The 15,685-nt window shown below is 49.6% G+C and overlaps 1 pseudogene; it reads left to right on the top strand.

Moving 5' to 3' along the window:
• The first annotated feature begins 10,178 nt into the window (after positions 1-10,178).
• On the top strand, positions 10,179-10,624 carry LOC139014407 (transcription factor BTF3 pseudogene; annotated as a pseudogene).
• The last annotated feature ends 5,061 nt before the right edge of the window (positions 10,625-15,685 follow it).

Genomic DNA, 15,685 nt, shown 5'->3' with positions numbered 1-15,685 from the left:
TCAGGAATTGCCCACTGACAAGTTTTTATTGGGAACTAATTTCTCTTTAAATGTCCCAGGACAGGCTGACCACAGTAGGATGGGCATGGAGGGGGCAGCGGTGGGAGCTCAGAAAACAGAAGGGCCACTCTCGGCCTCCCCGCTAACCAACTGGCAACCGGGGGTAAGCCATCTACCTCTGTGGCCTCGGTTTCCTCAGCTGGACTACAATCAATGTATTCCGCCGAGTGACGTAGCTGAGAAAGCATCACCTGTGAGCTCCACAGTTGCAGCTGCCCCGTCGGTGTCCTGCTAGAGCCCAGGACACCCCCTGCCCAGTGTGTTTACCACGAGCCACTGCTGGACCTTCAGTCTCAGCCTGGGGTGGGGGAGCCGGGGGTCAGGGAGTTAGGAAGGGCCGGAGTTAACCCCTGGAGCAGCCCTCAGTCAATGGCAGGCAGGTGGAAGCGAAGGACAAAGCCCAGCTCCTCAATTATTACTGTGCTGTGTCTGCCCCACCCCCACAGGAGCTTCCTGGGGGCACCTCCCAAACCACTTGACCAAAATCCTGGTCCTGGGGCCAGGCTCAGACCACTGTGGGCTCCAAATGCAGAAAGCAGAAGGTATTAGTAATGGATTTGGCTCCACATACATTCACATGCACACACATACATGTGCACATGTGTGTATACACACATACATGTATGCACACAGCACAGCATCTGGCACAGTGCCTGGCCCATAATAGGCACTCAGCAAATTCTCCAAAGAGATGAATGAATAAACGAATGGCTTCCCCCATTCAGAATTTCCCTCACATCTCCAGCAGTTTGGGACATCAAAGTATAGGTAGGTTGCCCTGGAAGTGGGAACCTAGGGTCATTCCAGGAACCTATCTGCTGGCAGGAAGGAGCAAGAAGCCCCTTACCTTCCCCTCTGCCCCTCCCAGCAGGCCAACCAGTCTCAGCCAGGGCCCCCTCACCCCCCACCAGCGCTCTCACTGGGCCCCTGCCCCAGCCCATCTGTTCAGCATGTGTGAGTATTGTCAAACTGTTTGAATAAATTGTCACTCTGATTAAAATGTTTATGTCTGTAGGATGGCTCTACTTCTGCTAAATTGTACCTAAATAGTCTTGCATTTGCTGTAGATATTTGACATCTGTGTCTGGTCGCCCCACTGATGGCCATTCAGAGATCTGGATCCATTGCAGAAGCTCCCTGTTCCCTCACTCACACCCTACAGCCACTCAGGGCTTGCGTCCAAGTGGGTGGGAGGGAGAGCAATACTGGGGGTCTCGCCCACCCTGTTCTTGATTAGCTTCATAGATAAACACACACGTGTTTAGTTTTCCTGAGATCAGATTTAGATGGTAAGAGCCTTCATGCCTTCTCAAAGCTGGCCAAAGTTTACAATCTCCTAAAGTGTGCAGATGAAGGACATCCCCAGATGGAGCCCATGCACCCCTGGGATTCCAGGTGTGGCTGCTCAAAGTATCAGCACTTCTGCAGGATACAGACCTTCCCCTTGGTAACCCTCACTCTGCAGGAGGGAGGGAGGAGTGGATGGGTGTATGGATAGATGGATGGATGGGGGTATGGATGGATGGATTGATGGATGAATAGATGGGCTTATGGATGGGTGGATGGGTGAGTGGGTGGGTGAATGGATGGATAGGTGATGGATGGGTGGATGAATGGATAGATAGATGGGTGGGTAGATGGGTGAATGGATGGGTATATGGAAGGAAGGAAGGAAGGAAGGAAGGAAGGAAGGAAGGAAGGAAGGAAGGAAGGAAGGAAGGAAGGGTGGATGGGTAGATGGGTGAATGGATGGGTGGATGGGTGGATAGGTGGATGGATGGATGAATGGATGGATGGATGAGTAAACTAATATAATAACAATGATACCATCCAGTGAAGGTCTGCTGGTGTGTACATGTAACATTTATATCCATTATTTTTCATTATAATTTATTCATTTTCTATTGCTGTATGACATGTTATCACAAACTTAGTGGCTTACAACACATTGACTACCCCACAGTTTCCACGGATCAGGAGAGTGGGCGTGGCTAAGCTGGGTCTTACACAGGGTCTCAGAAACCTGCAGTCACGGGCCAGCTGGGCTGCCTTCTCACACGGAAGCCTGACTGAGCTCCTGTCTGCTTCCAAGCTCGTTGTCATGGTTGGCAGCAGCGTTCCTCCCCTTGCTGTTGGAGGACTGTGCTCCACTGCCTACTGGTTGTCAGCACCCACAGTTTCTTGCCACCGACCGACTCTATAGACCAGTGATGGCGAACCTTTTGAGCTTGGCATGTCAGCATTTTGAAAAACCCTAACTTATCTCTGGTACCGTTTCACATATAGAAATTTTTTGATATTTGCAACCATAGTAAAACAAAGACTTATATTTTTGATATTTATTTTATATATTTAAATGCCATTTAACAAAGAAAAATCAACCAAAAAAATGAGTTTACGTGTCACCTCTGACACGCGTGTCATAGGTTCGCCATCACTGCTATAGACCATTCACAAGGTGGCTGCTTCTCCAAGGCCAGCAGGAGTCTCCAGTCTGCTCAGATGGAGGCCTATATAAGATAACCTAGTCAAGGGAGTGACACCCCTCATCTTTGGTCACATTCTGTTGGCAAGAAGCAAGTCACAGGTTCTGCCCAAACTCAAGGGGAGAGGTTTATACACGGATGTGACTCTGGGGACCCCCTGGGGGTGTTTTTGCCTCAATTCATTTATCCTGCAGACTGTTCCTCAGGGCCCGACAGGTGGCTGGCTGCTCCAGGTAATGGGCACCCAACCATGGTGGGTAAACCAGACTGGTCTCTGCCCTCAGGCCCCTGTCACTGTTCAGTGAGACAGCCCTGAACAGACAGGCAGCAATCCAAGTTGCCATCAGTCTGTGAAGGAAACTGCCAGCGGCCGCAGCCCTGACTCACTGCAGGGAGACCTCCACCCCTCTGCCTCCCAGGCCCTCGCATCCCACAAGGCCAGGGGCATCCTCTCGGTGCCCTCACCTGTCTAATGGGTATTTCCAGGTCTTCCTGCAGGCGGCAGAGAGAGGGAAAGGGGACACGGTATGTGAGAAGGTGCGGACAGCACCTGGCTTTTATAGAGCGCCCAGTAAGTAGGCAGGGGTGATGCCGATAGGCTGCCACCCAACATGCCCACCAATCACCACCCTCAGCACCAGGGCCTCTGAACCTCCACACCACCACCATCTGTGAGGGGGGACATCAGGGCTTTGCAGATGCTCAGCAGTGTCCTTGATTTCCACCCTCTCAATGCAGAGTCTTGACCTAAAAATGTCTCCAGACGCTGCCTCACACCCCCTGGGGTGGGACTGTCCCTGGTGGCGATGCATGTCCCCAGGGCAGGGAGAGGAGGCCCAGCTTGTCCTCAGGTCTGGTAGGATCCCGGAGATGCGGACAGGAGGAGAGAACGTTTCAGGCTGGGGGCCAAGCAGGGGGGCCCCAGGCGGCTGGACCAGAGCCTGCCTCCGAGTAGACGCTCCGTCCCTGTTGGTGGCGGGGCTAGGCAGAGGCACAGTACCCAGTGCTGGTCTCGCCTCTGTCTGACCCTTCCTCCCACTTTCTGGTCTCTAACTCCCTTTCCTCCTTCCTCTCGTTCTCTCCCCTTCCAGATTATGTATGAATAGTCACTATTGGCACTTCCCCAAACACTTGCTTCCCAGGGACCTGGACACCCGGAAAGGCCACCTCACTCCAAGGAGTTTTTGCACAAATGCCACGCTGGCCCCTCGGGCAGTGGATGCCCTTTCCTGTCCCCTCTCCCCCAGAACCGAAGCCCAGGCCCCTTGGCATGTGGAGAGCCCGACCCCACACCCTCGCCCCCACCAGCAGGGTAAGTTCCCCTGCCTCTCCCTGTGCTGTGCTGTGCCGGGTCCCTCTCACCTTCAGCTGAAATAACACTGAGCACCTGCCCCCGCATGCCTTTCCCGACCCCCTGAGTCCCAGCCTCTGCGGGAGAGGTGATGACTTCAGGCAGCTGCAGGCCTCTGCGGCCCTGCCCTGCCCTGCTCAGCGGGAAGCCTTTGAATCTCTGTTTACCCTGCTCGCCAGCCAGCATCAGCCAGGGGGTGCTGGCTCCTGCTCGGCTAAGGACCTTGCCAGCCAACAGCTTGTCCCCCCAAATCCAAGGGCCTGTCCTCTGCCAGCTTTAACACCCTTGTGGCCAATCCTGGGAGCATCTGCCTAGCCCTGTCCTTCCCCCACCTGTCCCCTGGGGCCCCCACCATGATGGCAGAAGGGGACATGCTCACAGGGGCCAAACACACAGTGGCCCTGACTTGGGGCTCAGGGATGGAAAGCGGGGTCCCCCTTGCCCTGCTCCCCACATTCACTTGGCTCCGACTTTGTCAGCAAATAGATTCTGAATATGAGCATTTCTTTCAGAAGATCCCACCCTGGTCCAGTTTCCATCCAAATGCGCCATTTCTCATCCTAGTTATTAAACTGTCTCCTCCTAGGCTCCCTGGGCCTGCCTGGCCCCTCTAGCCTGTCATCTCAGTAGCCAGAGGGATCCTGTTAAGATGCAAGGGCAGTCCTGTCTCCTCTACCCATGACCCTCCCAGGAACCCACATCTCATGAAGTCTTGGCCATGGCCTAGGGCCCACACCACCTCCCTCCCTTTGCACACTCTGCCTCGCTTCCCCAGCTCCAGCCCCCCTGCCTCCTGGCCGGTCCTCAGATGCCACCTCTATTCCTGCCTCAGGACCTTTGCACGGCTCTTTCCTCTCCTTGAAAGAGACTGGGTGCTACTCCAATGGGTTACTCTTTTGTTTTCTTTATATCTTCACACAGCTATGGCCTCCTCTTTGAGACTTTATCTAACCACGTTTAAATTGCACGAACCACCCCCCCCCCCCCCCCCACCACCACCACCATGCCATCTGCCCCTATTCCTTTATTTTTCTCCATAACATTGTCACCACCTGGTAGCCGAGAGGGTCCAGTGGCCCCAGGGAAGCCTCCCCTGGAAACAATTCCTGCTCAGAGTTCCCCTGGCCTCACCCAGCTCGGAGCCAGGGTTGGGGGTGGGGGACCTCCTTTCATGTGAAGCTCCATGTGACCTAAAACTAGTCCCAGTCACTGCCATTTATTTCAGGGCGACCGTGTGCCAGCCACCACACAGGGTCTGAAAACGCTGTCCCACTGAATCCTCAGACAGCCCTTGGAGATGGGGAGAGTGTTACCCTCATTTCGTGGATAAGGACGTCTTCTCTCCAAAGCATGTAACTCACAGGGGCTCAAAGCCATGGAGTCAGAATGGCTCTCTGCACCATCCGTCCACCTGCGAGCGGGAGGTGGCCCCAGGCCCCCAGCTCCAGCAAGGCTCCCCCCGGGCTTTCCTCGGACAGGGAGGTTGGCGGGGGGATGTTGGGGCCTGGGAAATAGACGGAGGCCTTGTTTGGGACAAGGGACAGGAGAGCTTAGATGTGACTCTACAGCCACCTGGGTCTTGATCCCCAGCGGCTTTAGCCAACACCTTGCCAAGCTCATGGACTCCAAGACTGTCCACACCTCCGGGGAATTTCTTCAGGGCTGAGAAGAGAGCTGGGCCGTTCAGAGCAGCAGGGGAGCTGGTCTCCAGGGACAGGAAGCCTACTGGGAAGTAAAGCTTTATCGATAGTCCTCAGGGAATCCGAAGACGAGGCTGGGTGACCTGGCTTTGTGAGCGTTGGCAGCCTGTCCGTGCGCATGCACCCGTGTGTGTACTCAGGTAACGTGTACATCTCGTTAAGATGTGCAGGCATTTACTACTTAAAATTGTAGTGGGGGATGTCTTGGCTTTTCTGAGGATGCATCACCGATAAGAGTGTGACACGACGAAGCAGCAATCACGTACAAGCAACGCTGAGCCGAGCTTGGGGTCTGTAGTCCATTCATCGAATACTCACAGCTTCGCTAGGAGTGGGCGTGATACCGCCCTCATTTTAAATGTGAGGACACTGAGGCTCAGGAAGGTGGAGTAACTTGCTTCAGACTGAGGGGGGGAGGGGCACAGGCACACATAAGAACAGGACCAGTGTGTGATGGCCGTTCACCTTCCTAACTATGGGAGGGGGCTTCCCCAGACCCGGGAGGACGTGCTGCAAGGACAGAGCTGTAGGAAGATAAGAGACCGTGGGCCCAGATGGGTCCATTGCTCAGAAAAGAAAACACATTTTGAGAACAAAGGACAGGAGACACTTTGATTTGGTTGCTGTGCCTGGACCCTGAGCCCCTCAGGGGCGTTTGCCTCAGGAATGCTGACCATTCTCCAGTCCCAGGAGTGGGTGGGGCTGTTTTTAACGCCACTGAAAATTAACTACCTTGTTATCAGACTTCAAGATCCTGGAAGGAGACACAGGGACTACGACCCTGCAGCCCCTATCTCCCCTTCCCTCTGCACGCAGCCTTTCTTCCTTATCCCTCTGTAATCAGCCGGCTAGGAGGAGGAATCAGAGCAGATTTGCATGGATGGCCTGCTGCTCTGCCATACTGCCAGCAGGATTATTATTTTTTAATATTTGTTATTGTTGATAGTTTTAAAGATATCTCCGCCCCCCACCACCCCACCCTCGGGCATTATTAGATAAATGCTCATACATGATTCTATCCTGTTTCTGCTTAATTGGCTCAAGTAGTGACAGGCAGCCCGGACCCATTTGTTGTCCGGTTTCATTTTCTGGTGATTCTGGTGAGAGCACAAGTGGGGGGCTCCTCTGGGGTGAGCACTGAGGATCCCACTTGCTGCCTGGACTGGGGCACTTGGGGTGAAATCGGGACTTTTTAAAAATGTGCAGCTCTGCCAGGAATTTTCTTGTGTGGTCCCACTCAGCCCCCCAGTTCCCGTCCTTCTGAAAAAGAAAATGGGGAGTGGGGCTCGCAACCTAGCTCAGTGTCTGGTTAAAACTGTCTCTTACTTCCCCACTGTGACTGCCTTGGGCGGAGCTGTGGGGACCCTCAGGGTCTGCCACAGGAGGCGATAGATGGGTCAGAGCCTCCCCATGAGTTCAGTCCAGGCTTTGGATTGGAATTCCCCTGGACTAGCAGATCTGTGAAATAAAGGTTAAACTTCCCTCCCTCCGAGTGCTGGCTGATCGTTTCCGTGCATTCTGCCACAACACTGTCACTTAAGTTGAATCAAGCATTTTGTATGACAGGAGAAGCACTTACTGCCTCTCCTCTGGGCGAGCCTGATCAGCTCTGGGTGACAAGAGACCTCCAGCAGTCCTTGCCTAGCTCCGAGCCCTTAGCCTGCTCCGCTCTGGCACAAGAGACATTGCTCTGCTGCAGTGGGGGTTCTTGGTTGTTGTTGTTGTTTTTTTAACACAGGGCACGCTGAGGTTTCTGTGACTGGACAGACAAGGAGCATTGGTAGGAAGCTCTTGACTGTGGGCTGTGCTCACCTGTAAATTCTGTACATAAGAGTCTCTGTTGAGTGTTGTTTTGTGTCTCGTTGTTGCTTGGTTTAATTTGTTTAAAGATGGGGGCATATCCCACTTTGCTGGGGGCCCCAGCTGCGTGTGGCAGGCGGAACCTGTGGCAGGGATTGCAGGAACTTCCCAGCAGCTGCCGAGAGTTCTTTGTCTCGGGGACCCTCCTGCTCTCCCTCTCAAGGCATCAGCTGCCTGAAACGCTTAGCTAGTGAGAGTTCTTGTCTGTCTATAATGTAACTTTGGTTGCTTCCTTATCTTTTGGGGACTTAGTTTGCTCTTTGCCGTTTTATGAAGTCAGGGAATCCTCTGTCTCTGCTGTGTGGGCTCTGGGCCACTCGGACCGCAGGTCATCTGCTGTGCTGGGTGTGTGGGAGATAAGATTGTAAGGCTAATGTCTCAGTCCCTCCTTTTGAGAGCACTCATCTATTTACATTAGAGGTTGCTTTTGTTTCTGTTTTGAAATAGGATAAGATCCCTTCTTATATGCAAGATTTCACGTTGGTACATCATAAGGATTCTACTCAGAAAGAAAAATGTGGGAAACAAACCATCTAAACCCTCAAGTCTTTCTCCTGCAAGGGTGGAGCTGCAGAAGTGCCCTCCAGCAGCTGCAGAAGCAGCAGCAGGGGCCACTCCCACTTTGTAGAGAAAAAAAGTGCTTTCACATGAAAGCCGCTGGAGGCCAGGGAGTTGCTGTGGTCCTGGGAACAAACTGTGCGGGGCCTGATATCTCCCTTCTCTCCCTTCCTTTCTCCAGCCCCCTAAACGTGGTCAAGGTCATGTTATCCCTGTTATGAAATTTGTCAGGAAAATGCCTTGGGTAATAATTGGCTTTGAAATCTCATAGAGTTGTTATATACACTAATAAAAGACAAAGATGCTAATTGACCGTACCTTCGTCACACCCAAGCCACGCCCACCAGCCAATCAGAGTGACTATATGCAAATTAACCCAACCAAGATGGCAGCCAGCAGCCACGGAGCTGGAGCAAGCAGGAGGCTTGGTTGCCGTGGCAATGGAGGAAGCCAAGCTTCCCACCTGCCCTGGCCAGCTGTGGCCTTCCCAAAAGGGAAGAAAGTTTCAATTATAGAAGAAAAATAAATCCCAGATACCTGCTTCCAGCCAGCCTCCACTGCGAGCTTGGGTGGCTAGGGGCTGTGGCCAGCCTGCAAACAGCCATCAGCCACTCACCCAGGCTGGCCAGGCACCCCAGCGGGGACCCCCATCCTGAAGGGGCTGTGGCCAGTCTGAAAATGGCCCTCAGCCCCTCACCCAGGCTGGCCTGGCACCCCAGCAGGACCTTCACCCTGATCTGGGACACCCTTCAGGGCAAACCAGCCGGCCCCCACCCATGCACCAGGCCTCTATCCTATATAATAAAAGGGCAATATGCAAATTCACCATAACAGCAGAGCGACTGGGAATCACTGGTCACTATGACACACACTGACCACCAGGGGGCAGATTCTCAATGCAGGAGCTGTCCCCTGGTGGTCAGTGCACTCCCACAGGGGGAGCTCTGCTCAGCCACAAGCCAGGCTGACGGCTGCCAGTACAGAGGTGGTGGTGGGAGCCTCTCCTGCCTCCTCAGCAGCACTAAGGATGTTCAACTGCAGCTAGGCCTGCTCCCCGCTGGCAAGTGGACATCCCCTGAAGGCTCCCGGGCTGCCAGAGACATGTCTGACTGCCAGCTTAGGCCCATTCCCCCGGGGAGCGGGCCTAAGCCAGCAGGTGGTCATCCCCTAAGGGGTCCCAGACTGCAAGAGGGCACAGGCCCGGCTGAGGGACCCTCCTGAGTACACAAATTTTTGTGCACCAGGCCTCTAGTCCTATACAATGAAAGGGTAATATGCAAATTTGTCACCTCCACTGGGACTTCACTGGAGTTTGACCTGGGGGCAGGGCCAGCCCGCCAACCACCTGGGCCCCTCCCCTGGCTGGCCCCATCCCTGATTGGCCCCCCCAACCCGATTAGGAGTGGGGCCAACTGGACCCCACCCATGCACGAATTCATGCACAGGGCCTCTAGTGACATAATAAATAGATGTAACTAAAATGAAGGGTTTATGATAAAGCTTTTCAGTAATAATTATATATACTTAGGCATAGTTTTTCCAAAGTTTTTGGTAACTTAAAACTTGGGAGTCTGCTGGGTTAAATAGTAAAAATGATTAAATATCTAGGTATTTTGAAATACCAGGATACTGAAATACTAATTAACCTGAGTTTGCCTATGTTTTGCTTCTTATTACAGAGAATCTAGAGGATGGATTTGAATCTATTAATGAATATGCCTTGGATTTTATTTGAATACTAGAGGCCCGATGCATGAAATTCATGCAAGAGTAGGCCTTCCTTCCCCAGCTGCTGGCACCAGCTTCCCTCTGTCACTCAGGACCCGGGCTTCCCTTGCAGCCCTGGCTTTGTCTGGAAGGTTGTCTGGAAGTATGTCTGGTCTAATTAGCATATTATGATTTTATTATTATAGATAGCTCTGAAAAATGTGAATGTATTGCTAATCTGAGGAATGTTAATTACTTACTTGTCACCAAAAAGGTCAAAGTTTCTAAGAATTAAGAATTCTAATTAAATTGGAAAGAAATGATATGGTTTTGGTAATCTAGCATTGAAAATAGGTGGCTCTAAAGTTGGTTATTTCTGGTTCTCAACTGGTCTGCCTTAAACCCCCTAAGCGTCAGCTCTAGTCCTCCATGTGGCCCCATTTCCTCTCCAACAAGATGAAAGAAACTATCATGAACCAAGAGAAATTTGCCAAACTGCAGGCACAGTGCGCATGGGTGGGAAAGGAACTGCTCGTAGGGTTCGCAGAACAGCTACAGCAGACGGTAAGCAACTTCAGTTCTCCTTAAAGAAGTCAGGGGTAAACAGTATCTCTGTTATTAAAGAGGCAAATATGCTCACAAACCAAGGAACAGTGATCCACTTCAACAACCCTAAAGCTCAGGCATCGCTGGCAGCGAACACTTTCACCATGACAGGCCGTGCTGAGACAGGGCAGCCGACAGCAGTGCTACCCTGTGTCTTAAACCAGCTCGGCAGGCAGTCTGACGGTTAAGGAGACTGGCTGAGGCTCTGCCCAGTCTGTGGGTGGAGAGGATGGTGATGACGAAGTTGCAGATCTCGTGGGGGATTTGATGAGGCTTCCAAGAATGAAGCAAACTGAACTGAGTCAACTTCTGAAGAAGGGAAACTTGGAGAAGTTTCTGGGAGCTGCTATTTTATATTGTGACTGCTTTTTCAAATTTTATTTATGGATCTGATAATATTTTTTAGCCCAATGCCACTCTTCAGTTTTTGCTTATACATAAATCATTCGTTGCAGCTAAGCTGAAGAATCTTGTTTGAAACAGGTTAATAAAGCTCTCTGCCTAGTATAGTTTTATTTTTTATGTCATTGACACTGATTTGTACACAGAAAGCAGTTGTTTGTAGAAAGCTAATCATGGCATGTAATAGGACATAATCTTTGATGGGATTTTATTTAAGACTTAATATGGTAGGATCATGTAAAAAATAAAGTTGGTTATTTCTGAATGAGTTAAGAAGAAAAATAATCTGAAGGGGATTAGGAAAATTGTAGAAGGTCTGCACAAGTTGAAAAAATTATATGGCGGAAAGAAGCAAAAAGAAACATGTAGGTAAACTGAATAATCCTATTTCATAAACCCTAATATGCAAATCGACCGAACGGCAGAACAACTGGCAGAACGACCGATCGCTATGATGTGCACTGACCACAAGGGGGGTCAGCTCCTGTGTTGAGCATCTGCCCCCTGAGAGGGAGGCAACCGGTGGTGGTGATCAGGGGCCGGGGCCGGCCAGCAGGCAGCACCAGCCACCAGCCAAGGCAGATGCCAGCGGGGGCCCCCTGATTGCTCTGTCGGCTGGTTGCCCCACAGATGGCCCTCATCACCAGTCAGGCCTAGGGACCCTACTCTATATATTGAGAACAGTCTCTTAGATTTAAAAATAAAACCTGGCAAGGCTACTCTAACACTGAAAAAACAGGATGATGCAGTGATGACATGCATTGACTCTGGCTTGCACATTTTGTGGTCAGCCCTCATGCTGACACTTATAACTGTGTGACAAAGCCAATTACTTAACTTCTCTCTGCTTCAGTTTTTCCACCCATAAGATGGGGGAAATGGTACTACCACCTCAGAAGGATCATGTTATGTACTACTTTTTATAATCAGGACACAAAAATGTAGCTGCCCATACAAAAGCAAGATGCCTTTCACCTGTATGAAAAGTATGGTCACTGGTGCATGCAACATCCTGGATTGTGAGAGGGATGTCCTACTGCCAGTTTAGGCCCAACATCCCCCAAGGGGTCCTGGATTGTGAGAGGGCACAGGCTGGGCTGAGGTGCCCCGCCCCCCACATGAATTTCATTCATCGGGCCCCTAGTGCATTTAATAAAATATATGAATCTAGAGTAAACTAATACAGAATTTGTTTGGTCCTTTTTCAGTCTATTAAAAGGGAAAAAGTTTTTTTTTTGTATTTGCCTAGGAAGCAAAAGTTCTATAAATTATTAAAATGGTTATATATTATGTTATATTAATCAGGTACTTGATGACTTTTTTAAAAAAGCCATCTCCTTAATTGTGGGAACTGAAGTTCTGCTAGCTTATGTTTGTGTTTAATACCCTTTTGTTGTCACTTTGAATGAAAAGATAATTTATACTCTTTCTTCTTTATAATCCTATATAATAAAAGTCTAATATGCAAATTGTTTACCCAGGAGTTTGATGGGAAGTTCGACTGCTCTCTATGACATGCACTAACCACCAGGGGGCGGTGCGGCACTGCCAGTGGGTGGCAATGGAGGTGCTGCTGGCCCCCCGTGGGCCCCAATGAGAGTGGGACCGCAGCAGGATGGTGGAGCAGGTGAGTGGGCAGCGCCAAGCCAAGGCGGGTTCAAGTGGGGGCCCGATTGCTCTGCTGATCACCCCACAGACAGTAACCAGTGGCCGGCAGGCCCTGATCACCCGATCAGGGCCAGGACCCGAGCTGGGACCAGAAACTGGGGGTGGGTGGTGAAAACCAACCTTCTGCAGCGCCTGGGCGGGGGGTCTACGACCTCTTGCTGGCTATTTGGGGCCGGAGGTGACAGGGATGGAGGTGCGGTGAGAATGTGAGGTGTCCACCGAACTCACTCTCACTCCCCCTGCTACCCTCTCCCGGGATGCCAGGGCTGTGCGCCAGGGAAGCCCCTACGCTCAGGTGCCGGGCGCCCACGAGGAGCCTGCCTCACACTCACGCATCCTCTCCCGGGTGAGCTGGGCCACAGCCGTCGGGACCACAGGGGCTGGTCGGGCTCCCCGTGGGTTCACACAGGAGCCAGACTGCAAGGCTGGCTTCCGTGTGGCGCTGCTGGGCGGCCTAGAGGCCCTGCTGCATCCCAGCCCGTGGTGTCTGGCCGAGCTCACCACATCTCTGCATGGGGACTCGGGCACCATGACTCAGGCAGAGGGGGGCACGTGGGGGCCCAGGGGCCCAGGTGCTGCCCAGGGCCCAGAGGTCAGCTGGGACCTGTCCTTCCACACCAGACACTCATGCTTTGATCACCAGCCAGGCCTCAGGACCGCACCTGTGCATGTATTTTGTGCACTGGACCTCTAGTAATATATAATCTTTTGGTCAAATATGCTTGACAACCTTCCCAGGGTTTGAATTTTAAGAAACTCTTTTTGACCTAGAATTGGCTTTAGGTCATGCCAATAGGTCCTGGAATGCCTCGAGGATTTGCTTTCTCTCCTTCTGAAGGTAAATTATATATATATTTAATATATTTTATTGATTTTTACAGAGAGGAAGGGAGAGGGATAGACAGTTAGAAAATCAATGATAGAGAAACATTGATCAGCTGCCTCTTGCACGCCCCCTATTGGGGATTGAGCCCACAACTAAGGTACATGCCCTTGACTGGAATCGAACTTGGAACCCTTCTTCAGTCCATTGAGCCAAACTGGTTAGGGTGAAAATTTTATATTTAAGGTATATGGGAAGCTCTGTCAAATAAAGAAATAATAACTATATTCTATTTGTATATGCATATTATCAAAATGGATGTTCTGAAGATTATATAAAAATCTTCAGGAGTCCATAAATTAGGATATACTTTCATTTATAACTCTGTTATTATGGAATACTGTGTTTTGCAGAAAGGACAGAATTTTATGTGAATTGCATTATAATCAAATCCATAACCATGTCATTTTAAATTTCTTCTTTTCATTTAGAAATGGTCTCTGTTTTGTTATAATGCATTTGCAAAAATTTATATCTTCTGAGAGATCCATAGAAAGGACTCTGACATTTTATTTTATTTATTTATTTATTTTTTTAAAATATATTTTATTGATTTTTTACAGAGAGGGAGGGAGAGAGATAGAGATTTAGAAACATCGATGAGAGAGAAACATCGATCAGCTGCCTCCTGCACATCTCCTACTGGGGATGTGCCCGCAACCCAGGTACATGCCCTTGACCGGAATCGAACCTGGGACCTTTCAGTCTGCAGGCCGACGCTCTATCCACTGAGCCAAACCGGTTTCGGCGGGACTCTGACATTTTAAATTACATACCTCTGAGAATAGATTGTTCAGGTCAACCCCTTTAAACTGGATGGAAATTATTAGAACTCTATAGGGTATCTGGATTTATAGAAGTATTGGTAAGAAAAATCAGGAGAAACAAAAATTGATTATGGGACTTAATGAACTAAAAATAATTATAGTTTTTGTAAGTTATTGTTGTTAAAAGTATCGCTGACTTTTAATCTTACTGTTTTTCAGACATAAGGAAAACCCAAGTTGCTTTTCTTAAAGCAACTTGGTAAATTATACTTTCGTAAGCAATGTTGAGGCATTTAGATTTTTCTCCCTACCTGGTCCCTCTGGAATTTGGAAACTCTTAATGAGTGAGTATTATTGTTCTCATGGCAATATAGTTATTTGCATAAATCAAATAGGAATCTAATTTCTTCCTAACAGGAATCTAATTTCTTCATAAAGCCAGTTTCCAAATGTGGTTTTACTAACCAAGACTTGGACTGGAATGTCATGTCTGAGAAAGACTTGCTAGGACTCTGGATGTCTCCAGAAAGCTCTGAGGAAAAGATGGACTTTGAAGGGATGAGCCCTTGGGAAAATAGCCTGGTACCTTGCTTGGTCACGTAGTTCATGCCAGTCTTTCCAGGTAAGGAATGAAGATTGCTTTCCTGAAAGATGGCAAAGAGAAACCTCAAGACACCTTTGGGGACCTCGAGGACTTGAGGATATGGCCCAAAACATACAGATATTCCAGGTAACCATGGCTTTGGCTTCTCTGCCCTGAGGGACCAACTGCTCACTAGAGCTCAATCTAAAGATTACTTATAAATGAATAAATTCCGGCAAAGCAAATTTGAGAAAGCCTGTGCAATCAATTTGCTCAATTGCTACCCTTGGGTTTCTGCTAAACAAAAACCAAACTTGATGCAATCTCTTTGAAAATGAGGGTAATCTTAGGGAGAAAACTTGTGCTTCAGTTGAAACCACAATGTCAAATTGTAGGTATTGGACTCCAGTACAAAGTTTTGTTTTTAAGGCTGTGGCTATGTAGGCCTTACAGGCCACAGCCCTGATGACATCACCAGAAATGTTCTCTATCGACAATCCATCAAATTGTCACTGTGTATTTCATTCCAGTGGAAGCCCTCTATCTGAAAATCTACTCCACTGGTTTAAGATTTACTGTATGCACTAACCTTTGTGTTTCGTTTGCTTCTGTTTTCACAGAATGAATGCGTATATTTACCTGATTGCTTGCTCAAACAGCACAGGCCTCACTGTAGAAGCCATCCACATCACTGGGTCCTAAAAGTAAGACTCAACAGCTTAGACTGACGATTGAGTCAATGAAACATGGATGGTCTGTTGGCTCCACTTAAAACTGCTTTCCCTTTCTGGTTCCCTCCTTTTTTTGTCAGACAGGGAGGACTTCAGGACTCTCATCAGCAAGAAGCAGCTACAGAAGAGACCCAATGCCCCTTTTCCCTGAAAGGATTCAGAGCCAAAAATCCATTAAGGGAAATTAAAATAGTCCAGGCATAATACAAATTGGTAGCAAGACACTTTCCGTATAAAACTAATCTATATATATAAAAGCCTAAGCAACCGTTAGGACCGAATGACCAGAACGACCAGTCGACCAGTTGCTATGATACGCACTG

This window comes from Myotis yumanensis, unplaced genomic scaffold (assembly GCF_028538775.1).
Source record: "Myotis yumanensis isolate MYYU_CA2020_CCGP unplaced genomic scaffold, mMyoYum1.0.hap1 SCAF_7, whole genome shotgun sequence".
In the NCBI taxonomy this organism is placed as follows: Eukaryota; Metazoa; Chordata; class Mammalia; order Chiroptera; family Vespertilionidae; genus Myotis; species Myotis yumanensis.
This window is presented reverse-complemented; position numbering and strand designations above follow the sequence as displayed.